The 25,941-nt window shown below is 37.4% G+C and overlaps 1 protein-coding gene across 4 annotated transcripts in view; it reads right to left on the bottom strand.

Annotated features, from left to right (window-relative positions):
- The window catches only part of Rmi1 (RecQ mediated genome instability 1), a 262,437-nt gene that overhangs the window by 60,315 nt on the left and 176,181 nt on the right, over nucleotides 1-25,941 (bottom strand). The window contains exon 7 of one of the 4 annotated variants that reach the window (XR_015448774.1): nucleotides 365-17,043. The exons of 1 other annotated variant lie outside the window; for it this stretch is intronic. The gene's annotated coding sequence lies outside the window, so the exon portion shown is untranslated. Of the gene's footprint in view, nucleotides 1-364; nucleotides 17,044-19,340; nucleotides 19,476-25,941 lie in introns of those variants that run through there. 2 more of the 4 variants (XR_015448777.1, XR_015448775.1) reach the window with 2 other exon arrangements.

Below are 25,941 nucleotides of genomic sequence, written 5' to 3'. Positions count from 1 at the left end.
GCCAACCTTCTCAAAAAAAGGAAAGAAAAGGCTCAAATCCAAGCAATTAAGAATGAAAAAGGTGAAGCCACAGCAGATCCAGCAGAAATCCAGAGAATCATCAATACATACTTTGAGAACCTGTGCTCTAATAAAATGGAAAACATGAAGAAATGGACAGATTCTTAGCTACATACTAATTGCCAAAGTTAAATGAAGAAGATATAGAAATTCGAAACACCCCAATAACAATGAGTGAAACTGAAAATGTAATAAAAAAACTTACCAACAAAGAAAAGCCCAGGTCTGTCTGGCTTCACTGCTCAATTCTACAATACATTTAAAGAAGAACTATCACCATTACTCTTTAAACTCATCAAGGAAATTGAAAGGGAAGCAAGGCTTCCAAATTCATTCCTGGAAGCAAGTGTTACTTTGATTCCAAAACCAGGGAAAGACCCAACCCAAAAAGAGAACTACAGACCAATCTCCCTAATGAACATGGATGCAAAAATCTTCAGCAGCATAATGGCAAACAGAATACAGAGTGTCATCAAGAAGATCATACACCCTGACTAAGTCAAATTTGTCCCAGGGATGCAAGGATGGTTCAACATCCATAAATCAATAAATGTAATACACTATATTAACAGAGTCAAGGAAAAAAACCATATGATCATCTCAATAGATGCAGAAAAGGCATTTGACAAAATCCAAGATAAAAACGCTAGAGAAAATTGGAATAGAAGGTCTTTATTACAACCTGATTAAGACTATCTATGAAAAACTAACAGCCAACATCATACTAAATGGTCAAACATTGAAAACTTTCGTGCTAAAATCAGGAACAAGACAAGGATGCCCACTATCACCACGCCTGTTCAATATTGTTCTGGAAACATTAGCCATAGCAATTAGAAAAAAGAAAGAAAGAAAAGGAATAAAGATAGGAAAGGAAGAAGTTAAACTGTCATTATTTGGTAATGATATGGTACTTTACATAGAAGATCCAAAAAAACTCTGCCAAAAGACTTTTAGACTTAATTGACAGATTCAGTAGAGTAGCCGGATACAAGGTCAACACTCAAAACACAATAGCCTTCATATATGCAAATAGCAGACCCATTGAGAGAGAAATTCAGGAAATAATTCCTTTTACAGTAGCATCTAAAAAAATGAAATATCTCGGAATCAACCTAACAAAGGAAGCAAAAGACCTCTACACTGAAAACTACAGCACTCTGAAGAAGGAGACTGAAGAGGATATAAGAAAATGGAAAGATATCCCTTGCTTCTGGGTAGGAAGAACAAATATAGTGAAAATGACCATACTTCCAAAACTGCTATATAGATTTAATGCAATGAAAATGGCCATACTTCCAAAACTGCTATATAGATTTAATGCAATGAAAATGCAATGAAATTCCAACAATATACTTCACAGAACTAGAGAAAAAATTCCAAACATTCATTTGGAAGCACAAGAAACCTAGAATAGCAAAAGCAATTCTAAGCAACCGAGACATGGCTGGGGGTATCACAATCCCCACATTGAAACTATACTACAAATCTACTATGATAAAAACAGCATGGTACTGGCAAAGAAACAGACCTGAAGATCAGTGGAATAGATTAGAAGATGCAGAAACAACTCCACACATACTCAGCCACCTCATCTTTGGCAAAGGAGCCAACCACCCTCACTGGAGGAAAGATAGCCTATTTAATAAATGGTATTGGAAAAATTGGATTTCAACCTGCCAAAGACTAAAACTAAACCCATACCTATCACCATGCACTAAACTAAGATCAAAGTGGATTAAAGATGTAAATATTAAGACAGAAACACTAAACTTGCTGGAAGATAAGTTAGGTAGAACTCTTAATGGCATTGGCATAGGAAAAAACTTCATGAACAAAACCTCAGTAGCACGGGAGCTAACACTAAGAATCAACAACTGGGATCTCATCATATTAAAAAGCTTCTGCACTGCAAGAGAACCTACCAACAGAGCTAAGAGACAACCTACAATGTGGGAAGAAATTTTTAGCAGCTGTACCTCAGACAAAGGTCTACTATCGAGAATATATAAAGAATTGAAAAAAATCAGACCCCCCAAATTCAAAGACCCAGTACAAAAATGGGCATCTGAAATGAACAGACATTTCTCAGACAAAGAAGTAAAAGCAGCAAATAAATATATGAAAAAATGTTCAACATCACAGATCATTCGAGAAATGCAGATGAAAACAACACTGAGATTCCACCTCACCCCACAAAGAATGACTGCTATCAAGAAATGAACCAATAACAAATGCTGGCAGGGATGTGGAGAGAAAGGAAACTTTCTCCATTGTTCGTGGGAGTGCAGACTGGTGCAACCACTGTGGAAGATATGGAAGTATGGAGATATCTCAAAGAAGTAGGACTACATGTCCTGTTTGACCCAGCTATCCCCCTGCTGGGTATCTTCCCCAAAGAATTAAAAGAATCATACCACAGAAATATATGTGCACCCATGTTTATAGTGGCACAGTTTGTAATAGCTAAAGCTTGGAAACAGCCCAAGTGCCCATCAACTGGAAACTGGATAAAGATGTGGGTTTTTTTATAAAATGGAGTACTACTAAGCCATAAAGAATGAGAAATTACAGACATTTATAGCTAAATGGATGAATATTGAGGCCATACTCCTAAGTGAAATAAACAGGACACACACGTGTAAATACCGAATAGCTTCTCTAGTGTGAGAAACTGAAAGCGTAAGTAAGGACTTAAAGGTATAATAGATTATGTGAAATAGGAAGAAAAGGGGCAAAGGGGAGGGAGAAGTGGGAGGGGGAGGGGAAAGGAAAGAAGGGAATGGAATTAGTATGAGAAAATGGAAACAAAATCTTTGTAAATAGAGAGGGATGGAGAGGTTGAAGGGAGGGCAGGGGAAGGGGGAAAGAATAAGAACCAAGAGAGAGTATGTAAAGGTGCAAATTTCCAATGATGAATGTCATTATATTGTATACCTAAAATGTACCAATAAAAGTAATTTAAAAAATAAAAGCATAATTTTAAAATAAAAAAGAAACTTCTGCACTAATGGATAACCCTCCTTTCTTTCCAAAATTAACTATTGATCACTTACATGTCAGCATTTGGTATGTACTTGTGAACAAGGCACACTGCCTTTTGTATGTAATGTCCCCAGGTTTAGATCCCATACCCTGTTTCACAGAAGGCCTCTCATAATTACCTGGGAACTGGCAAAAGAGTTGCCTGAGCACTGAGGTTTCCTATTATACTTTGGGTAAAAGGTAGACTGAGGAGGAGTAGATTCAATCCAAACTGTCACCCACATCAGTGACTTCCTCCTTTCAAATGCTGTTGTATGTCTCAAAGTCAATGAAACACTCTCCTTAGACCACCCTTGGTTTTTGAAAGTCCCATAGAGGGCGAGACTCTGCTCCACCTTCTGCAATCATCTGGGGCTGAAAGTCATGATGTGCTCTGTAAGTATCAAGTGGCTCTCAGTGCTGCTAATAACAGAGCTCAGACCTAGGAGGCAGACGGATGTGAGGAGCTGACTTCCTGCACACTCTCAACTTCTTCACTCTGTTTACATCGTCAAGGTCTGCTTTTAGCCCCAGCCAATGTTAATGGAAAAGCTGTTTGAAGGAGAGATGAAGCTTAAAAATTCATAGCAAGATGGTCTGTATGGATGGAGCAGTCAAAAGAGCATGTTTTGGGAGCAAAGAGACCCCAACTAAAATTTTGTCTTTTTCCCTTAACAATTGGTTGCTCCAGCAACTTTCTTTTCCTCTCCAAAGTGGAGGAGATACTGCCTACTTCACAGGCTGTAGCTACAGTATAGAGAGCAATGAAGAGGACTTTGATCAGCACCTGGCATGAGGGACTGTGTTAGGACAGATAATCCAACAACTTCTGGCATAATTGTAATATAATCCCATCCACCACTGTTCTTCGTCCTTCTAGAAATGTAGCTAAGAAAGACAGAAAAACTTACTAGACTTTTCTTTTTCATTACTGAGGATTGGAACCAGGAACACTTTACCCCTGAGCTACATTCCCAGCCCTTTCTTATTTTCTTTATTTTTTGAGACAGAATCTCACCAAATTGCCTAAGCTGGCCCCAGACTTACCCATCTTCCTGCCTCAGCCGCCCAAGTAGCTGGGATTACAACAGAACACCATGACACCCAGCTAGGCTTTTATTTCTTTTGTATCCTACTTTCTTTCTCCATTTAAAAGATTTTTGACTAACAGAAAAATAGTTAGAAGTATATTTAATAGAAAAAAGAACAAAGGGTCTCAGTAATCCACCAATTCGACATGGTGTTCCAGGACAGCTGGATTTTTCCCAGAACCAAGCAGACAGACAAGCAAAATGAAAACTGTGCTTTGTTTACGAATGTCAGCAAAGGTATAATGAGAAGTGTCATTAGGTAAGCGATTTCATTGACACATTAAGTAAGACTTTTAGCTGAATATTATGCCAAAGTCAGCCATTGGCAAGTAGCTGTACGTAAGAAAGTGGGTAGCTGGAGCTTCTGGCATTTCCCAGCATCTCTTTTCCCCATCCTTCCATTGTAGTAGCATTTTTTGTTCACTATATGACCTCCCAAAATAAAGACTGCTCTCCCTTGCAGAGTTATTAAGTTCTGGGCAAAGAAATGCAAGAGAAAGTGGTGTGTGCAACTTCGAAAAAAGGGAAGCTTCTCCTTTTGCTCTTTTCTACTGTCTGAAATGTGGACGTGATGGTTTGAACTAGATCAACCATCGTGGGCAGTGAGAGAACATGAACAAGGTGGAGCAAGACAGTATTCCCTAATATTGTGAATAATTATGCTCACCTGGACCGTTTACCCAGAATTTCATATGAAAAAATGAGCTTTTCTCTTTTTCCAACCATGTGCTATTTTGAATTTTATGTCCCTTGCAGCTGACTCTAATCCTAATTTAGTTAGTTAATTCACAATTGTCTGTGAAATGTTAAATTTCTTAAATTTTTTACATGCATCAAAATCAGGCCTGAAGATATACTTTCTCCTGTATTTGTTGATTCTACTCTTAGCAGAAGTTTTACTTTATGAAACAACAGGAGCTGTCTTAGTCATCACTTAAATACAATTTGGTTTGCATGGATAACAATTTCATTTATCCTGCCATTTAATTCTTGAGAGAGCTAAAGTTTCAGTGGGTCTTTACTATGGAAGATTTTTTTTCCCTAGTTATACACAGAGGCTTTAACTGGTCTTTGGCTATATCCATCCTTTCCAACAAATAAATGTCCTCAGAAGCTTTTTTTTAAATTTCATTTTACTTTTAAGGGTAGTGGTAAAGTAGATAACCCAATCCTACTAACATGGTTTTTAGCAGGGCTCCATCTCATTCCTGTCCTTCTCTGTTTTGTTTGGACTTTTTGTTTTTTATGCAACAGGAACAGAGATCTGAGTTATATTAATATTAAAGTTAAGATTTTTTTAAAAGAATACTTGGCTTTCTTCTTTTTCTTTTTTCTTTCTTTTTTTTTTTTTTAATTTTTCTCTAAAGACTACAAGTGGATGTATCCTTTAAGAGACCAAGGGACAAAATGAATTTTAGGAGGAAGAAGATTCAAACACAGTCTCTGGGACTCTTTGGTCACAGGCCCCAGGGAGCCTGGTCAGGAATTTCACATTAACAACCCACACCCTCGAATTCATGGCTGCATCGGATGCAGCCCAGTTTGCAGGAAGCTTTGGGTGCAACAGCAGGCAGTGGTCCACATTCACATTCTTCCTTTGTGAACTGTCCAGTATGTGAACACCACAGAGCACTACTTTCATTCAAATTGAATCACTTTTTAACTTAAGCTTCAATGAAGTGGGAAGGTATCTAGCTATGTATTATAATTTTCAGAATGTCAGAGAAAGTCCTCTCCACAAACAGACCTCCTTATGAAATTCTTTTTCCCTCTCCACTGCCTATTTCTTCCTAAGGTAAGGTGCTAAAGTCTTTTTTGCTACAAATTGTTATCTGGGAAGAGTAAAATGTAAGTCATTAGCGACCAACAGTTTAGATGTCATTAGCTTAGGAGATGAGGTAAAGCTGTTAGGCTCTAGCTAATATTTGGAATTATTTATATAATTCTCCTTCCCCCTGAAAGTGTAAATCTCACAGGGCCAGAAGCCAAGCCTATTCTACTCATGCAGTATCCCAGGACTCAATATTGTGCCTGACACAGAGGTGTGTGTGTAGTCAACACTTGCTGAGGGATGGACAGATAAATAAATAGAGAGAAGGAGATAACAGGTTTTGATGAAAGAAAAGAAAAACAAAAAAGGCTAATACTTCTGATGCCTCTCCCAAACTAGCAGAGAACACAGTGGAAGGCAGGTGGACCAGGTGATGGATGCCAAAGATCTTGGTAGAAAGAGAGGTTCAGTGTTACTAAAGTCTCCATGAGTGTGTTTGCATGTTTCAAGTAAAACAAGAAAAAATTATCTGGGAAATAAAAAATTATATATTTCGTTCAGTTTGCCCGCACAGCACAGAACATTTCTATCAGAAAGTGTTGTTGGAGCAACTCAACAACATTGTTTGCATTGAACTGTGATCATGACTCTGATAAATGATCTTGATTCAGGCGGTATATCTTAATGAACCCTGTAAATTTCCTAGATGACTACAAAATGTGATAAATTATATTTGTGTACTGCTTCAGCCTGCATGTGTTGAGTACTTAATGTAGGAGAGAGTAGGTGCTCTCAAATCAGGCTTTGCAGATGTTTTCTAAAGAGAGATTCCATCCCTAGATCTCTGAATCAGAATCTCCAGGATCAGATTTGGAATTCTGAATTATTAAGCTCTTTGTGAGATCCACTACAAGTCAACTCCCATGTACTTTGGGATTCTTGTTACTGAGGGTGCAAAGACGATACTGTCATTTTCCTCGAAGAGTTAGCAATCTCAAGTAGAGCAGCAAGATATGGACAAAATAAGGATATAAATGAGATGACAGGTATGGCAGCTCATTGACATTCTCTTGGGAACCCTCATACAAGGGTCAGGATTTGATCTTGTCTAACACAGATAAACAGACTTATGATGGGGAGTCCAGAAAGGAAGGTTAGTGGATTTGGGGAAGGAATCTGGAGAAATTATAAAATTCGATGAGAAGCTTATTTTTACTATCGCATGATCACATATACTTTAGAAAGTATCCTTTGTCTTCTCCTTTCATCAAAAAGAATGCAGGACTCAGAGAAATAAAGAAATCAGGGCTGGCTCCCACAACCTTGTTATGAGGACATGTATGAAAATGCCCTCTCTCAAAGCACCCAGACAAGGCTGTCCGCCCTCTCCTTGCCTCCTGTGAGTCTGGCCACAGAGCTAGGAATGTGTTTCTGTTGTTCTGAGGCCCCCTTGGCTCCTATCCCCAAGAATGCGCTGCCATATGGGACCAGGTGTCAGGAGCAGCCTCGGGGGCCCCCGGGATCTCAGGCCAGCTGGCAGTTGTCCCATCTCAGCAAGGGGCCTGTTCACTCAGCCTGTCATTCGCAGAACCTCTAGGGGCAACAGTGTTAGAGAGGGAGAGAAGAGCTTACACACACACACATACACAAGTGCACACACGAAGCTGCAGACCAGGGGATTTTTGCCAAGTTCTTTGCATATTTGGTCTTGTGGTAAATTTCACATGCTCATCCACACTCACCGAATAGAAGCTAACAGGCCACTCCTCAGTGCTGCCAGGCCATCTGGACACAGGAGCGGGATCCAGCAGTGATTATTTTGTGTCCTGGCCAATAGAGCTATTCCTGGAGATGGAAAAGCAACTTGATCCAGTTTGGTCCCTGTGGTTTAAGGCACTGCTAAGGTGTGTCAGCTGCACCTCTGTGAATTATAAGGGCTCAGCAAAATCCATGGACTATAATTTGTAGTGAAATACAGGCCAAAAAAGGTACACAGATTATAAATGAATTATGTAAAATCAGCCCCTGTAGAAGAAGCATTACCAGCACCTAGAATAAGCACCATCCTGACTTCTAGCACAATTTATCAGTTTTGCATGTTTTTGGAACTTATGGATGGCTAACCAGACATTTCCTGCAAAGTTCCTTACATGTTTAAAGAAAGAAAAGAGTAGAGAGCATACTTATTTGGCAGTTGGACAGGGAGCTGTTTGGCTTGGATATCACTCTCAGGGAGGGGCTCACACTAGACCTTGGACACGGTCTCCAAATGATACTAATGTACATTGAGAAACAGACCCACTGACAGGACTAGAAAAATAGGACCATTATGCAATTATAAAGCTATGTTCCATTTCTGGACTATACTACCTACTGATAATTAATATTGTAAAGAAACATTATCATTTTTCTGAAAAAGTCAAAATTAAATGACCTTGAAATTTTTTGTGAAGAGCATTAAATAGTTAAATGTAAACCATAGATTGATAATAGATGATAGATAAATAGATAGATTACAGATACATATCTGTTATTTGGGTAACACTGTTTTGGCTTTTTTCATTTTTAATATATTAAAGTCTCAAAAAATTAGAAGTGTCTCAGGTCTCACCAAATTTCAAACAAGGCCTTGTGTGCGGAGGGCCTTGGAGGTACTGTTTGCCAGAGCCTTGCAGGGTGTGTACTGCCAACAGAGCCCCCTGAGGACTGGAGGAATAAGGAGGTGGTAGGGAAGTGATGTTCTTCTCTGCCTCGAAACTTCTTGCCAGTGAGAAGTCACTCTGTGGTCCTTTATTCCCCAAGATTTTATAAACATAAGTCCCCAGGGTTCTTAAAACATACTATTAATTTTTTACTTTTACTCCAGTGGGTTACCACACCATCATATTTGCCAAATTCCTTTTATGCCTTCAGTTTATGCCCATATTTCTTACCTTAAAGGTATCCAGCCCACTGGAAGCACTCTTTCCTCCTGAAGAGTCACATTACAAGTTCTGGGGGCAGCTGCATCCCAGGGGGGCCCTTAGATAACCTGTGTCAGAGCAACCCAGGATACTGTTACACAGGCACATTCCTGGGCCTACACCAGCACTCCTGAACCACAAACTCTGGAGCTGGGGCCCAAAACCACATGTTCTTTCCTTCTAGGTAGTAAATGCCTAAATCACTGCCTTTCTAAAAATATTAATTCTCATACTTGAGTAGTGTTTTAATTCATTGTCTGTAGCCATAACCACCCACTCTCACAGTAACCAGTCCAGTCCCCTGATCTCAACACATGAGCTTTCGGGGTACACATTCAAATCATAGCAATAAGCACACATCCCTAGTCTACATGCAGGTTCCCCATGGCTGGGAAGACCCACAGGTGCTAATGAAGCTCAGAGAAGTAATTGCATGCAGTGCTTAAACCTGATCCCTGGGTTAAGATTCAGCTCAGCCGCTTCCTGGCAGCATGCCCTTAAAACTCACCCTCTCTATGCCAAAGTTTCTTGAATAAAGTGGGAAAGTGGAAAACCTAACTAACTTACAGACTCATTGTGAAAATTACACTAGTCGATGCTCACTAAGCACTTAGAATTTGCCTGACAGGTAATAAACATTCAGTAAGTGGTAGCTATTCTTATCATTATGACTACATAAAACTTAGATTTTTAAAATTAAAATTAAAATTGCAAGGTAACAGCTGGTGTTCAAGCAATATAGCCAAATTTAAGTTTTATTCAAAAATAGAATCGTAACATCCAAAGCTGCCACTTGTCTACATTGCTCCTGGGAATGTTCCAGGATACTCCAGGAAATTAATTGGGCATGGACAGTAACAGCCTTACCAAGTTATTTTCCTGGCCACATATCTGAGGCACACATTGGATATAAAGAGACATCCATATGATTCTAATTTTTTATTTTTTAATATTATTAGTATATGTTTGCAGTTCATGCAGTCTATAGTCACCCTGGGGAGTGGTCACATATACATATCACAGCTTGTTTCTTTTATATAACCCTCCTCCCCCTCCCTCCTCCTTCAGATCTTCTATCCCATTTTTCATTCTCACTGACATTATTAATCTTAGCTCATGTTATGGAATACAATGTTCACAGTGATTGAGGGTATTAGGTTCCCATATATGGACCTCTTCCCTATTGCCAGAGTTCCATCTCCTTATCCCCCTTTATCCATCCTTTATTATTCTCTTTGTTTGTACTTTGCCTCACTCAAATGCGAGATACCATGCAGCATTTAAGCTTGTGTGTCTGGTTCATCTCACACAACAGGATATATATTATCCAGGTGCATCCATTCTCCTACAAATGTCTCAAATCTGCCATTGTTTATAGCAAAGTAGTATTTCGTTACATATAGGTACCACATTTTCTTTATCCAATCATCTGTTGATGATTGTTGCTTCCAGGGTTTAGATATTATGAGTTGTGCTATTGTAAACATTGGCATGCCTGTATCTCTATAGTATAATGTCTTAAACACTTTGGGGAAGATACCTAGAAGGGGGACTGCTGAGTCACATGGAATTTCTAATTTCAATTCTTTGAGAAATCTCCATACTGATTTCTATGTTTATTAGTTGTACTAGTTTACATTCCCACCAACAATACAAGAGGGTTCCTTTTTCACCACAACCTCACCAGCATTTGTTACTGTTTGATTTTATAATGATTGCCATTCTTCCCAGAGTAAGATGGAATATTAGTGTTGTTTTAATTTGCATTTCTCTAATGGCCAGAAATGTTGCGCATTTTTTCATATATGTGTTGACCACTTGTATTTCTTCCTCTCTTCATTGAAGTGTCTGTTCATTTCTCTTGCCCATCTCTTGGCTGGGTCTTTCATTTTAGGTGGTTTAATTTTTTTGAGTCCTTTGTATATTACAGATATTAGTCCTCTCTGATTAGCAGGTGGAAAAAAAATTTTCCCATTCTGTAGGTTGTCTCTTTGCTCTGCTATTTGATTATTTTGTTGTACAGAAGCTTTTTAGTCTGATATAATCCCATTTGTTGATTCATTCTGCTATTTCTTGTGAATTGAGGTACAGTTTAGAAAATCCTTTCCTACACCTATGTCTTCAAATGTTTTACCTATTTTATCTTCCAGTAGGTTTGATGTTTCAATTTTAATCTTTAGATCTTTGATCCATTTTTATTTTAATTCAGTACATGGTGAGAGATAAGGATCACGTTTCAATCTTCTGCACAAAGACCAGTTTTCCCAGCACCACTTGGTGAGTAGGCTATCTTTCCTCCAACACATGCTTTTGGTCTCTTTGTCAAACATCAAATAGTTGAATGTGTCTGGGGAAGTATTTGTATCCTCAGTTCTGTTTCACTGGTCCCCATATCTGCTTTTTTCCAGTTCCATGTCATTTTTATCACTATTGCTTTGTAGTATAGCTTGAAGTCACCTATTGCTGTGCCTCCTGCTTTGCTCTTGTTGCTCAAAATTGCTTCTGGTATTCTGGGTCTCTTCCGGCTGCATACAAATTTTAGGATTGTTTTGTCTAGATCTGTATTTTGATTGGCACTGCACTGAATCTATACAACAGTTTTGAGAGTAAGGCCATTTTGACAATATTGATTTTGCCTATCCAGGAGTAGGGCACATCTTTCCATTTTCTGATGTCTTCTTCAAATTCCTTTTTCAAAGTACAAAGTACAAAGTAGTTTTCTTTGTAGAAGTCTTTCACTTTCTTGGTTAGGTATTTCATTTTTCTTGAAGATACTGGGAATGTTGATATTTGCATGATTTCTTTCTCATCCTGTTCATTGTTGATATACACAAATGTTAAAGATTTTTGCATGCTGATCTTGTCTCCTGCTACATTGATGAAGTTTATTATTAATACTAAGAATTTTTTTGTGGAGTTTTTTGGTTTTCTTTGTAGAGTGTCATGTCATCTCCAAATGATAACTTGAGTTTTTCCTTCCCTGTATGTATCCCTTTCATTTCTTTCTCTTGCCTAATTGCTCAGCTAATGTTTTAAGTACAACTTTGAATTCATGAGGTGGTAGTGAACATCCTTGCCTTTTTTCATATTTTAGGGAGAATGTCTTTAGTTTTTCCCCATTTAGTATGATGCTGGCTATTGGTTTGTCATAGATAGATTTTATCATGTTCAGTATGGTCCTTCTATAACTGTTTGCTTCAGGGTTTTTATCATGAAGGCATGTTAGATTTTGTCAAAAGCCTTTTCTACATCTATTAGTATGATCATATGGTTTTGGATCTTGCTTCTGTTTATGTGATGTATTACATTTATTGACTTAAAACCTACTTTATCATTATGTATGATCTTTTTGATGATGTGCTGCATTCTATTTGCTAATATCTTGTTGAGGATTGTTGCATCTGTGTGCATTAAGGAGATTGGCCTATATTTTCTTTTTCAGCTGGGTCTTTATGCAATTTGGTGATAAGGATGTTCCTGGGTTCCATAGAGGAGTTTGGGAGCACTCCATTCCTTTCACTCTTCATTTGAAGAGCTTGAGGAGTATTGGGAATATAACATCCTTAAAAGTTTTGTAGAATTCAGCAGTGAGTCCTTCAGGTGCTGGGCTTTAATTAGTTGGTAGATTTTTGTTACTGTGATTATTTCATTGCTTGTTATTGGGTTGTTGAGCACATTTATGTCTTCTTGAGTTAGTTTTATTAGTTTGTATGTGTCAAGGAACCTGTCCATTTCTTCAAAATTTGCTAATTTATTGCAATATATTGGTATCAGGAATCGAACTCGGGACCTTGCACTTGCAAGCCAGGCCGCGGAACCACTGAGCTAAATCCCTGGCCCTGTTGCAATATATTTTTGAAGTAGTTTCTACCATTAGAATTTCTACACATCCTGTTTTGATTTCCTCTTTTTCATTTCTAACTGCATTAATGTGAGTTTTTCTCATTTTCTCTTGGTTTATCTATTTTATTTATTCTTTCAAAGAAACACCTCTCAATTTGTTGTGGGGTTTTTTTTTTTACTGTTTTTTGTTTTAGTCTTAATTTCATTGATTTCCACTTTCATCTTAATACTCTCCCCCCTTAATTTTGCACTGGGATGGTTTGTTGTTGTTTCTCCAGTATCTTAAGATTTTTTTTATAATGTTGTCTGTTTAAGCTTGCTCTGTTTTTTTACTTTGATCATTGATTGTAATAATTTTCCTCTTAGAACTACTTTCATCGTGTCCCAGAAGTTTTGATGAGTTGTACTGTCATTGTTATTAACATCCAGAAATTTTTTTATTTCTTCTGTGACCTTTTGGTTATTTAGCTATATGCTGATTTCTCAGGAGATTTGAGTTTTTCAGAATTTCTTCTGTCATTGATTTCTGTTTTCATTGTACATGATAGTATGATAGTATGGATGGGGTAATTTCCATTATTTTATATTTATTTAAGCAGGTTTTGTGAACTAATATGTGATCTATTTTGGAAAAAGTACCAAGTGCTGCTGGGAAGAATGTGTACTCTGTCATAGAGGGTAGAATACTCTGCATATATCCATTAAGTCCATATATTCAAGGGTGTGTATATGTGTGTGTTTCCCCTTGTTTTTTGAGGGGATTACTGCAGGTTGGGGACTAGAGAAGCGATGAGAGTTTTGTGGTTTATATAGAGATTTTTAGTAGGATATTGCCTCTCCATCAATAATTTTCAGCTTTGTATGTTCAGTACTAGTATTTGCTCATTCTGTTATGTAAGTGACTTCAACTCTGTTCCTATGTTTTGCAAAAAGAATTACCTCGTGTTATAACAGTATCCACAGATTTAATCTTACAGCACTTCTATATGATACTCCTTGCAGTTACATTTCCTCCCCTCTTTTCTATTCTCTATGCACACTGCAACAGTTTATTATTTGTGGTTGTTCTGCAATGAGGTAGGTGAGGTGGGGTGGGAAGAATGGGAGGTGATTGGATGAGAAATGTTAGACACTAGAGAAGTTTGAAAGGGAAACAGTAACAAATGAGCAGAAAAGATTGATGTGGGATCTGATTTTATTGGAGTACTTCTAGTTGAGTTGAAGGGTTAATAGAGTTTTGGGGGATATTTTGTGTGGGCAAGGGCAAGATATGAGAGAAGGGGATTTACTTTGCAATTGAGGAAAGCAATGTGGTTGTAAGAATTTGCTGATAAAGAGGATAATAAGTTAGGTAAGATATAGAAGAGCCAAAGGCTTTGGATGGGAAGGATTGAGGAAAAATGCTGGAGAAGTTAGGAATGACTGTGAGGGAGCTAAGTATGAGAAATTGTAAAACTTCCCATAGCAAAAGGAGAAGGAGTTCATGTATTTAGAAAAGAAATATGTTAATAATATTGTCTCAGGAGTATGAGGTGAGGAAACTTGATTGGCAACTGTGATGAGGGAGAGAACCTATACACCTATTCAATCAAAGCCAATGAGAGAACAAATACACAAAAGTAACAACCTAATAAACTAAGGAAACTATAAAAGAACATAACATAGCCCCCACATTACTAAATAAATCAAGAAACATACCAAACCTTAAACCTATAAGATGTCTGATAGGAACACAGATTAAATATTTCAATGAGGTACTGCACATGTGATTCCCAAGTAGCTGCTTGGCCAGAGAGTCTGAGTACTCACACCCCAGGAACCCTCTGATCCCTCCACAGCAATACTCAAGTTGGCTCAGACTCAGGACTTCTTTCTGCCAGTTGTAGGCATTCCTGCAAAGTTTGATTCAGTCAAGTGTTCTTGGGTTAGGAACTCTTGCTGTCCCTCTCCCTGGATGTGATGGTAGCTTCAGCAGACATGTTCACTGGCACTAAGTTGTTCACTGAGTCAGGATTATTCCTATGCAATCAAATCAGCCATAGCAGGCTTATCCATCACAGTGCTATCCAGCAGAGCTAGTTGAGAATTAGCATGCCTGTTTTGAGACCCTGTTTTGAGTCTCCCTTTGGCCAGCTATTGACTGTGGAAGGCTGATCTAGAAGTAAGTGTTCCACATTCTTTCTGGTTCCAGCTGCAGATGTTTCTTTTGCTCCTGATGCAGTTCTCTGGTTCTCTGAGAGCAAACAATTTATTAGTTTCACTTTGCCTCCCAGCTAGAGGTTAGCCAGCTGCTATTGGTGACACTGTGCAGTCTTTCCTCTTCAGTGTGATCTAATTCTTCTGTATCACTTAATCTTATTTTCTTCTCCTCTGTAAATTCCCTGGTAACCTCCACTCACTTTGATTCCTCTCCAAGATATTGTTTTCCAGGCTCCAGACACTTTGCCCTGACAAAGCTAAATTGTTGGCACTCACTGCTCCACCACTTGGGGACTACTGTGTAATATTTTTGATCTCATTAAAAGTTACTTTTATTCATTTTCTGATTGCTCATTTCTGGTAAAGACCTATAGTTGATTTTTGCATATTTACCTTGTATTCTGCAATCTTGCTAAATTCATACATCCAGTCCAATCACTCTTATGAAGATTACTTTAGGATTTTTCTTCCTAAACAACTATTAGTTGTGAATAAGGACATTTTTACTTACTCCTTTACAATATAAGCCTTTTGTTTCTTTTTTCTTGACTTATTGCACTGGCTGAGACCTCCAGTGTCATGCTGATCAGAAAGAGTGAGTGTCAATATCTCCACCTGGCCCTGTGCTTAGGAGGAGAGCATTCAGCCTTTCACTATTGATATGTCAGCTGTGGAGTTTTTACATATGCTGGTTATCAGAGCAAAGACATTCTTTTGCATTCTTCTAAATGGGTCGTGAATTCTGTTAAATATTTTTCATATATATATTTTTACCCCATTAAGTTTCTTGGTACATTGTAGGTATAAAATACATTTACATACATCATTGGGACCTTGTACCATTACATGAGTATCTTGGTTCTTATTATTTTTCCCCTTCTCTTGCCCTCCCTTCACCCCCTCACCCTCCCTTCACCCCCTCCACCCTTCCCAATTTGCAAAGACTTTGTTTCCATTTTTTCCCTTTGCTCATATTTTTTCTTTTCCCTTTTTCCTTTCCCCTACCCCTCCCAATTCCCCTGCTCTTTTAGACCTTTTCTTCCTGTTACACAATATCAATTATACAATTTTAAATTATAATATCAAGATCTAGGAGACATTACCACAGATTTTACAGAATTTCAAAGGATATAGAAAGCATATTTCAAAAATCTGTTTTGAAATAAATTTGACAACTTCTAGGAAGTACCTTGGAAGACAAATTAATGAAACTAACTCTGGAGGAAATATAAAATTTGAATAGCACCTATTAAAGAAAATATATTCCTAGCTTGAAAACCTACCTATATGACAACAACAGGCTTGTATACATTTTAACTGATAAATGATATCAAAAATTTAAAGCAGAAAAAAAAGGAACACTTATCCCCTCATTTTAGGAAATCAACATTGTGCTAATCCTAAAACTGGATAAAGATAATAGAAGAAAAAAGTATGAACATAGATAGAAATTTGTTTAACAAAACAAACTATTAGAAGACAGATCTGGCAGTATGTAGAAAGTGGTTTTATTATAGGGATGGCAGTGTTGGTTCAGCATTGGAAAATCCATCCCCAAAAGTCATCATTTTAACAGAGGAAAGGAAAAAGCCATATGATCCTGTCAGTAGTTGGAGAAAAAGTATTGGACTAAATTTTACAGCTGTTTGTGGTCAAAGTTATCGGGAGACTAGAAGTAGAACAGAACCTTCCCAATAGATCAAAGACGTGTACCTCATACTTCCAGCAAATTGCCTTATATGAATGGAGAAGATACAATGCTTTATCCCTAAGGTGGGGAACAGGGGCAGATATGCCTACTCTTCATCTGTCCATTCAAATTTGAAACCTAGGCCCAAACCAAAATAGTCTGGCAATAAAATGACACAATTAGGATAGGATTGGCAAAGTAGAAGCAAAATCTTTATGTGTAGATGAAATGATCATCTACAGTGAAAATACTAAGAAATCTCTAAGAGTCCCTAGAGATTTTATTTGAATTTAGCAGGATTAGAAAACACAAGGTATATATAAAAATTCAGGTCTGTGTATACTTGCTATAAATGAAGAATTGGATATTGAAATTTAAAAGTTATGTAGCAGTGCAAAGGACCTAGAAAAGAAAAAAAAAACAGTGTTAGAAGACGTTTAGCACCTAATTTTAAGACTTCCTCTAAAGCTACAGTAATCAAGGCAGTGTTGGTGTAAGGAAAGACATATAGATCATTTGAATAAAACATAGAATCTAGAAATAGAACCACACATATATAGTCCACTGAGTTTTGAAAGATTATTTAACATTAACATTTTATAGAATATAAATTCAATTCAAGACCAGAGGAAAAGATAGTGTTTTCTGCAAATGGCACTAGAACACCTGGTATCTGTATATGAAAAATCTGAACCCTTTATTTCCATACATAAAAATAACTTGAAAGGATCTATGAACCTAAATATGAAATACTAAAAGTATAAAACTTTAAGAAGAAATGATAAGGGAAAATGTTTATGAATTTAGGGTAGGCAAGAACTTCCTAGGATACAAAAAACATGATGTATAAAAGAAAAAAATTGATAAATGAGATTCCATCAAAATTTAGAACTTTAAATGACATCATTAAAATGAAAAGTAGTCCTTAGACCATATTTACAACGCATATAACCTATGACCAGAATATATAAAGAACTCTTACAGCTCAATATTTAGATCTTTAATCCATTTTGATTTTAGTTTAGTGCATGGTGAGAGATACAGGTCAAGTTTTAATCTTTGACAAGTTGAAACCCAATTTTTCCAGCACCATTTATTAAAGAGGCTATCTTTCCTCCAGTGAGGATGTTTGGCTCCCTTGTTGAAGGTAAGGTGGCTGAGTGTGTCTGAAGTGGTTTCGGCATCTTCTCATCTGTTCCACTGGTCCTCAGGTCTGTTTCTTTGCCTGTACCATGCTGTTTTTATCACAGAGGCTTTGCAGTATAGCTTCAAGTTGGGGGTTGTGATACCCCCTGTCATGTCTCTGTTACATAGAATTCTTTTTGCTAGCCTAGGTCTCTTCTACTTCCAAAAGAATTTTTGGATTGTTTCCTCAAGGGCCATGAAATATGCTGCTGGAATGTCAATTGCTATTGCATTGAATCTCTATATCAATTTTGGAAGTATGGCCATTTTCACTTTGTTGATTCTTCCTACCCAGGAACAAGGAATGTCTTTCCATTTTCTTTTTTTTTTAATTGTTATACAAATTTTTCCCCATTAAGTTTGTTGGTACATTTTAGATATAAAATATAGTTACATACATCATTGGGATCTTGTGCCATTACATGAGTATCTTGGTTCTTATTTTTCCCCCTTCCCTTGCCCTCCCTTCTCCCCCTCCACCCTTCCCTATTTGCAAAGACTTTGTTTCCATTTTTTTCCTTTTCTCATATTTTTTCTTTTCCCTTTTTTCCTTTCCCCTACCCCTCCCAATTCCCCTGCTCTTTTAGAACTTCTCTTCCTGTTACACAATATCAGTTATACATTTTTTAAATTACAATATTAAGATCTAGGAGACATTACCACAGATTTTACAGAATTTAAAAGGATATAGAAAGTATATTACAAAAGTCGCTTTTGAAATAAATTTAACAACTTCTAAGAAGTACCTTGGAAGACAAATTAATGAAACTAACTCTGGAGGAAATATAAAATTTGAATAGCACCTATTAAAGAAAATATATTCCTAGGTTGAAAACCTACCTATATGAAAACAGCAGGCTCATAAACATTTTAACTGATAAATTATATCAAACAATTAAAGCAGAAAAAAGAAGGAACACTTCTCCTCTCATTTTAGGAACTCAACATTGTGCTAATCCTATAACTGGATAAAGATAATAGAAGAAAAAAGTATGAACATAGATAGAAATTTGTTTAACAAAACAAACTATTAGAAGTCAGATCTGGCAGTATGTAGAAAGTGGTTTTATTATAGGGATGGCAGTGTTGGTTCAGTATTGGAAGATCCACCCCCAAAAGTCATCATTTTAACAGAGGAAAGGAAAAAGCCATATGATCCTGTCACTAGTTGGAGAAAAAGTATTGGACTAAATTCCACAGCTGTTCATGCTAAAAGCTATCAGGAGACTAGAAGTAGAACAGAACCTTCTCAACAGATTAAAGACATGTACTCCATACTTCCAGCAAGAATGCCTTATATGAATGGAGAAGATACAATGCTTTCTCCTTAAGGTGGGGAACAAGGGCAGATATGCTTACTCTTTATCTGTCCATTAAACTTGAAAACTAGGCCCCATCAAAATAGTCTGACAATAAAATGACACAATTAGGATAGGATTGGCATGGCAGAAGCAAAATCTTTATATGTAGATGAAATGATCATCTACAGAGAAAATACTAAGAAATCTCTAGGAGCCCCTAGAACTTGTACTTGAATTTAGCAGGATTAGAAAACACAAGGTATATATAAAAATTCAGGTCTGTGTATACTTGCTATAAATGAAGAATTGGATATTGAAATTTAAAAGTTATGTAGCAGTACAAAGGACCTAGAAAAGTTAAAAACAAAAACAAAAACAGTGTTGGAAGATGTTTAGTACCTAATTTTAAGACTTCTTCTAAAGCTACAGTAATCAAGGCAGTGTTGGTGTAAGGAAAGACATAGAGATCATTGGAATAAAACAGAGAATCTAGAAATAGAACCACACATATATGGTCCACTGAGTTTTGAAAGACTATTTAACATTAGCATTTTATAGAATATAAATTCAATTCAAGACCAGAGGAAGAGATAGTGTTTTCAGCAAACGCCACTGGAACACCTGGTATCCATATATAAAAAATTAACTTCAACCCTTTTCTTCCATACATGAAAATAACTTGAAGGGATCTATGAACCTAAATACGAAAGCCTAAAACTATAAAACTTTAAGAAGAACTTATAAGGGAAAATGTTTATGAATTCAGGGTAGGCAAGAACTACCTAGGAGACAAAAGATATCATGTATAAAAGAAAAAAAATGATAAATGAGATTCCACCAAAATTTAGAACTTTAAATGACATTGTTAAGAAAATGAAAAGTAGTCCTTAAACAGAACATATTTACAATGCATATAACCTATGACCAGAATACATAAGGAATTCTTAGAGCTCATTAATAGAAAACCCAATTAAAATGTAGACATAAGAAGATGATAAATAGCCAGTACAGCACAAGGAAAGGTGTGTGCCTCTAGAATCAGAAAAATACTGATCAGTACAATAATAAGATTGAATTATACACTCATTAGAGAGATGAAGTTTAAAGTTTTAAAAGGCTTGTCATGACTTTTTCTTTTTGTTGGATTCTCCCCCTTTGCATTTAATTTGTCACGCCCAATGGATTCATTCTGCTGAGTTGCCTGGGGTTGTGATCCTCATTGTCTTTTTCTAGGGTATTGTCTAAAATTTTTTGGAGTGCCAGTTTGGTATTCATGAAGTTCCAGAGGTGCTCTTTATCTTGAAAGTATCTTATTTCTCCATCAATTTTGAAAGATAATTTTGCAGGGTACATCAATCTGGGTTGGAGGCTGTTTTCCTTTAGGGCTTGAAATACATCACTCCAAGCTCTTCTTGCTTTGAGGGTTTGCATGGAGAAGTCTGCTGTGATTCTGATGGGCTTTCCTTTGTATGTGATTTGTTTCTTTTCTCTAACTGCTTGTAGAATTTTGTTCTTCTGTTGGATTTCTGGAATCCTAACTATTATATGCCTATGTGTAGATTATTTTTGATTATGGCTAGCTGGAGTTCTATATGCCTCACTTATCTGTATGTCAAGTTCTTTTCCCCTCCTTGGGAAGTTTTCTGCCATCACTTCTGTGAACAGTTTTTTTTATGTCATCTGCACTCTCTCCTCTTTCTTCATTGACTCCAATCAGTCTTATGTTATTCTTCTTTGCACCAACTAGCAGCTGCTGGATTGATTTCTCATGTTCCCTTACAATTTTAAAGCAATTTTTCTTTTCCTGGTCACTAATTGCAATCTTATCTTCTATATCTGCAATTCTATCCTCACATTGGTTCATTCTGCTGTGCAGACTTTCGATGGAGTTTTTAATCTCCTGGAAATCTGTTTGTATCTGTTTTATGGATTCCATTTGTTTCCTGTGTTGGGATTCCATCATGTTCCTCAGATCCTCTATTTTTTTATCTGTGTCCTCTCTAGATTTATTAATCATGTCTTGCACCATGAGCAAAATCTTTGATGTTATCTGAGTATTTCTGATTTCATTTTTCCCAGATCCTCTTTTGTTGCCAGTTCAGAGAGTCCAGGTGGTTGAGTATCAGATTGTTCCATCTCGTTTCCCTTTGGGGTTACTGTAGGTGATCTGGAAGTCTGTTTTTGAGGCTTGTTTATGTGTCTTCTCATTTTCAGGGGTGGGGGGTGTGCCTCTGGTGCCTGCACGGCTCACCTTCTCTGCCCTAGGAGCCTGGGAAGGCCATGGGGGAGCTTCTTTCCAGGTGCTGGGACCAGCTGAGTTTCTCTGCCCTAGGAGCCTGGGATGGCAGTGGAGGAGCTTCCTTCTGGGTGCTGGACCCAGCTCGGTTTCTCTGCCCTCCTTGTGGACTCTGCTCTCCGGAAGCGACGGGGGTCCTCCAAACCTGCTTGTCACATGGACAAAAAACCCAGCATTGCTTTTCCTTACACCTTCTTGAGCACTGGCCGTGGCCATGACCTCCATTTTCTGATATCCTATTCAATCTCTTTTTTCAGAGTGCTATAGTTTTCAGAGTAGAGGTCTTTGATTTCTTTTGTTTGGTTTGTTCCTAGGTATTTCAGTTTTTTGGATGCTATTGTAAAAGGAATTGTTTGCCCTATTTCTGTCTTGGTGAGTCTATTGTTGGTCTATAGGAAAGCTATTGATTTTTGTGTTTGTATCTATCTACTTTACTGCAATTGGTTATTAAGTCTAGAAGATTCAGTGGCATTCTTGGGGTCTTCTATACAGAATATCATGTCATCTGTAAATGACAATATGATTTCTTCATTTCCTATCTTTCTTCCTTTTATTTCTTTCTCTTGTCTAATTGCTGTGGCTAATGTTTCCAAGACTATATTGAACAGGAGTAGTGATAGTGGACATCCTTGTCTTGTTCCTGATTTTAGTGTGAAGGATTTCAGTTTTTGAACATTTACTATGATATTAGCTGTTGGTTTTTCATACATGGTTTTTACTGGGTTGAGATAGAGAATATCTATTCCAATTTTCTGTAGGGTTTTTATCATGAATGTGTTGGATTTTGTTGAATGCTTTTTCTGCATCTATGGAGATGATCATATGGTTTTGTCCTTGGCTCTATCGGTATAGTGTATTACATTGATTGATTTGTGTATGTTGAACCATCCCTGCATCCCTGGGATGAATCCCATTTGGTTAGGGTGTATGATCTTCTTGTTGATCTTCTGCATTCTGCTTGTCAGTATCTTATTGAGGATTTTTGCATCTATATTCATTAGTGAGATTGGCCTATATTTCTATTTTTCAGTTGGGCCTTTCTCTGATTTGGGGATCAAGGTGATGCTTGCTTCCAGGAATGAATTTGGGAGTATTGCTTCCCTTTCATTTTCACTGAAGACTTTAAACAGTAGTGGCAGTAGTTCCTCTCTAAATGTCTTGAAGAATTCAGTGGTGAAGCCATCATGACCCAGGCTTTTCTTAGTTGGTAAGTTTTTGATTACATTTTCAATTTCTTTGATTGATAGTGGGTTGTTTAGAATTTTGAGGTCATCTTCGTTCCACTTTGGTAATTCATATGTATCTAGGAATCTGTCCATTTCTTCTGTGTTGTCCATCTTATTGGCGTTTATGTTCTGGAAGTAGGTATTGATGACCCTCTGGATTTCTGCTGGGTCTGCTGTAATTTCAACCTTTTCATTCCTAATTGCATGGATTTGGACCTTTTCTTTCCTTTTTCTGATAAGGTTGGCTAAGGGTTTATCAATTTTCTTTATTCTTTTGAAGAACCAACTCTTGGCTTCATTGATTTTTTGTATCATTCTCTTAGTCTCCATTGCATTGATTTGTGCTCTGATCTTTGTAATTTCCTCCCTTATATGAGTTTTGGGTTTGTCCTGCTCTTCTTTTTCTAGAAGCTTGAGGTTCAGCATCAGGTTGTTTAATTGGGCTCACTTTGTTTTCCTAATATGAGTATTCACTGCTATGAATTTTCCTCCTAAGACTGGTTTCATTGTGTCCCATAGGTACCGATATGTTGTATTGTCATTGTCATTTAATTGTAGGAACTGTCTGATTTCTGGTTTAATTTTCTCTGTGACCCACTGGTTATTCAGAAGTGTGTTGTTCAATTTCCATGTGTTTATGAAATTCTTGCTGTTTCTTTTACTATTGATCTCCAATTTCATCACACTATGGTCTGATAAAGTACAGGGGATAACTTCAATTCCTTTGCACTTACCTAAATATGTTCTATGAGTGAGTATGTGGCCTATTTTGGAGAATGACTCATGTGCAGCTGAAAAGAATGTGTATTCTAATTTTGTGGGGTGGAACACTGTAAACATCTGTTGAATTCATTTGTTCAAGAATTTGATTGAGTTATAGTATTTTGTTGCTTATTTTTTGTCTAGTTGGTCTATCTATTTGTGACAGTGGGATATTAACGTCCCCCACTACTATTGTATTAGTGCATATATTACTTTTCATGTCTGTTAGTATTTGTTTTATATAGTTGGGCACACTAGTGTTTGGTGCATATATATTAACGATTGTCATCTCTTCCTGTTGGATTGTTCCCTTTACAAGAATGTAGTGTTTCTTTGTCTATTTTAATCAGTGTTGTTTTGAAATCCACTTGATCTGCAAAGAGGATAGCTACTCTTGCTTTTGGGGGCAGTTCCTATCACATGGAGTTTTGTTTTCCACCCTTTAACTTTCAGTCTATGAGTTTCTTTTTTATTTAAGTGTGTTTCTTATATGCAGTATATTGTTGGATCTTCAGTCTTGACCCATTCTGCCAGTCTATTTCTTTTGTTTGGTGAATTGAGACCATTAACATTGGTGGTTATAACTGATATGTATTGACTTATCATTGTCATGACTTTTTCTTTTTGTTCGATTCTCCCCCTTTGCATTAATTTCTTGTTGTGCCTGACAGATTCATTCTGCTGGGCCTCCTGGTGTTTTGATCCTCTTAGTCTTTTCCTAGGATATTGTCTAAAATTTTTTGGAGTGTTGGTTTGGTTTTCATCAAGTTCCTAATGTGCTCTTTGTCATGAAAGTACCTTCTTTCTCCATCAATTTTGAAAGATAGTTTTGCAGGTTACATCAATCTGGATTGGAGGCTGTTTTCTTTTAGGGCTTTAAATATGTTACTCCAAGCTCTTCTTGCCTTGAGGGTTTACATTGAGAAGTCTGCTGTGATTCTGATGGCCTTTCCTTTGTATGTGATTTGTTTCTTTTCTCTAACTGCTTGTAAAATTTTGTTCTTCTCTTTGGTTTCTGGAATCTTAACTATTATATGCCTAGGTATAGTGTTTTTTTTATCAAGGCCAGTTGGAGTCTTATATGGCCTACTTATCTGTATGTCAAGTTCTTTTCCCCTCCTTGGGAAGTTTTCTGCCATCACTTCTGTGAACAGTTTTTTTTTTTTATGTCATCTGCACTCTCTCCTGTTTCTTCATTGACTCTGATCAGTCCTATGTTATTCTCCTTTGCATCATCTAGCAGCTGCTGGATTGATTTCCCATGGTCCCTTAGTATTTAAAAGAAATTTTTCTTTTTCTGTTCACTAATTGCAATCTTATTTTCCATATCTGAAATTCTGTCCTCACATTGGCTCACTCTGCTCTGTAAACTTTCAATGGATTTTTTAATCTCCTAGAAATCTGTTTGCCTCTGTTTTATGGATTCCATTTGTTTCCTATGTTGAGATTCCATCGTGTTCCTCAGATCCTCTTTTTTTATCTGTGTCCTCTGTAGATTTATTAATCATGTCTTGCACTATGGGCACAATCTCTGCTGTTATCTGAGAAATTATTTCTGATTTCATTTTTTCCAGATCATCTTTCATTGCCAGTTCAGAGAGTCCAGGTGGTTGAGTATCATATTGTTCCATCTCATTTCCCATTGGGGTTGCTTTTGGTGATCTGGAAGTCTCATTTTGAGCCTTGTTTTCTTGTCTTCTTATTTCAATGGGGGTGGGGGGATGTGTACTGCTGGCACCCATGTGGCTCACCTCCTCTGCACTGGGGTTGGTGGTACTGTAGCCTGGAAGGTGCACCTCCTCTGTGCTGGGAGCAGCTCTGCTCCTTGGCACTCCATTGTTGTTTTGAAAGGCATAAGAAATTAGTTGAAACAAATAACAGAAGGGTCAACAGTACTGAGTACTCCTAAGTACTGTAATTATTCTCCCTCAATATACATATTCTGTAGCCCTGGTTCTTTAGTGCATGTCTCCACAGCAACTACTCTCTCCAGTCCTAGACTACACACTCCTGACTCTCTCAGTCTCTTGGCCTCCAGAGTAAACAACTTCCCCCTCTTTCTTTACAATCTTTTTGGAAACCACTCAGACACCAACAATGTAGTCCTTTATGTGTTTGGACACAAATCACAGACTCCCAGAGTCCCTGAGTAATCCACCAGCCACAATTTCCAGACCCCATGATTGAATGTCTCAGAGAGCAGTGGGTTTCTGACTTTAGGGTGCATCAGAGTCACCTGGAGGACCTGTAAAACACAGCTTTCATGCTGGGGTGTAGCAGAGTGGTAGTGCACTTGTTAGTGTGCTGAGTCCTGAGTTCATTCCCAGCACCACACATACTCACAAAAAGGAAAAAGAAATTATCATCTCAGGGCACAGGGATGCAGTCCAGTGATCGAGTGCTTGCCAAGTATGGCAAGGCTCTTGGTTCAATCTGCACCATTTTAGGAATATCTTTTTTTTTTTTTTTTTAGTTTTCTAGCTTAAAGAAAATATATATAATCTATAATCCCAGTACTGAGGAGCCTCAG

The sequence above is a fragment of the Heterocephalus glaber genome, unplaced genomic scaffold, assembly GCF_053883595.1.
Source record: "Heterocephalus glaber isolate CG9 unplaced genomic scaffold, H.glaber_assembly_v1.0 deba00000546, whole genome shotgun sequence".
Lineage (NCBI taxonomy): Eukaryota > Metazoa > Chordata > Mammalia > Rodentia > Bathyergidae > Heterocephalus > Heterocephalus glaber.
Note: the sequence above shows the minus strand (reverse complement) of the source record. Positions and strands in the feature narration are given on the sequence as shown.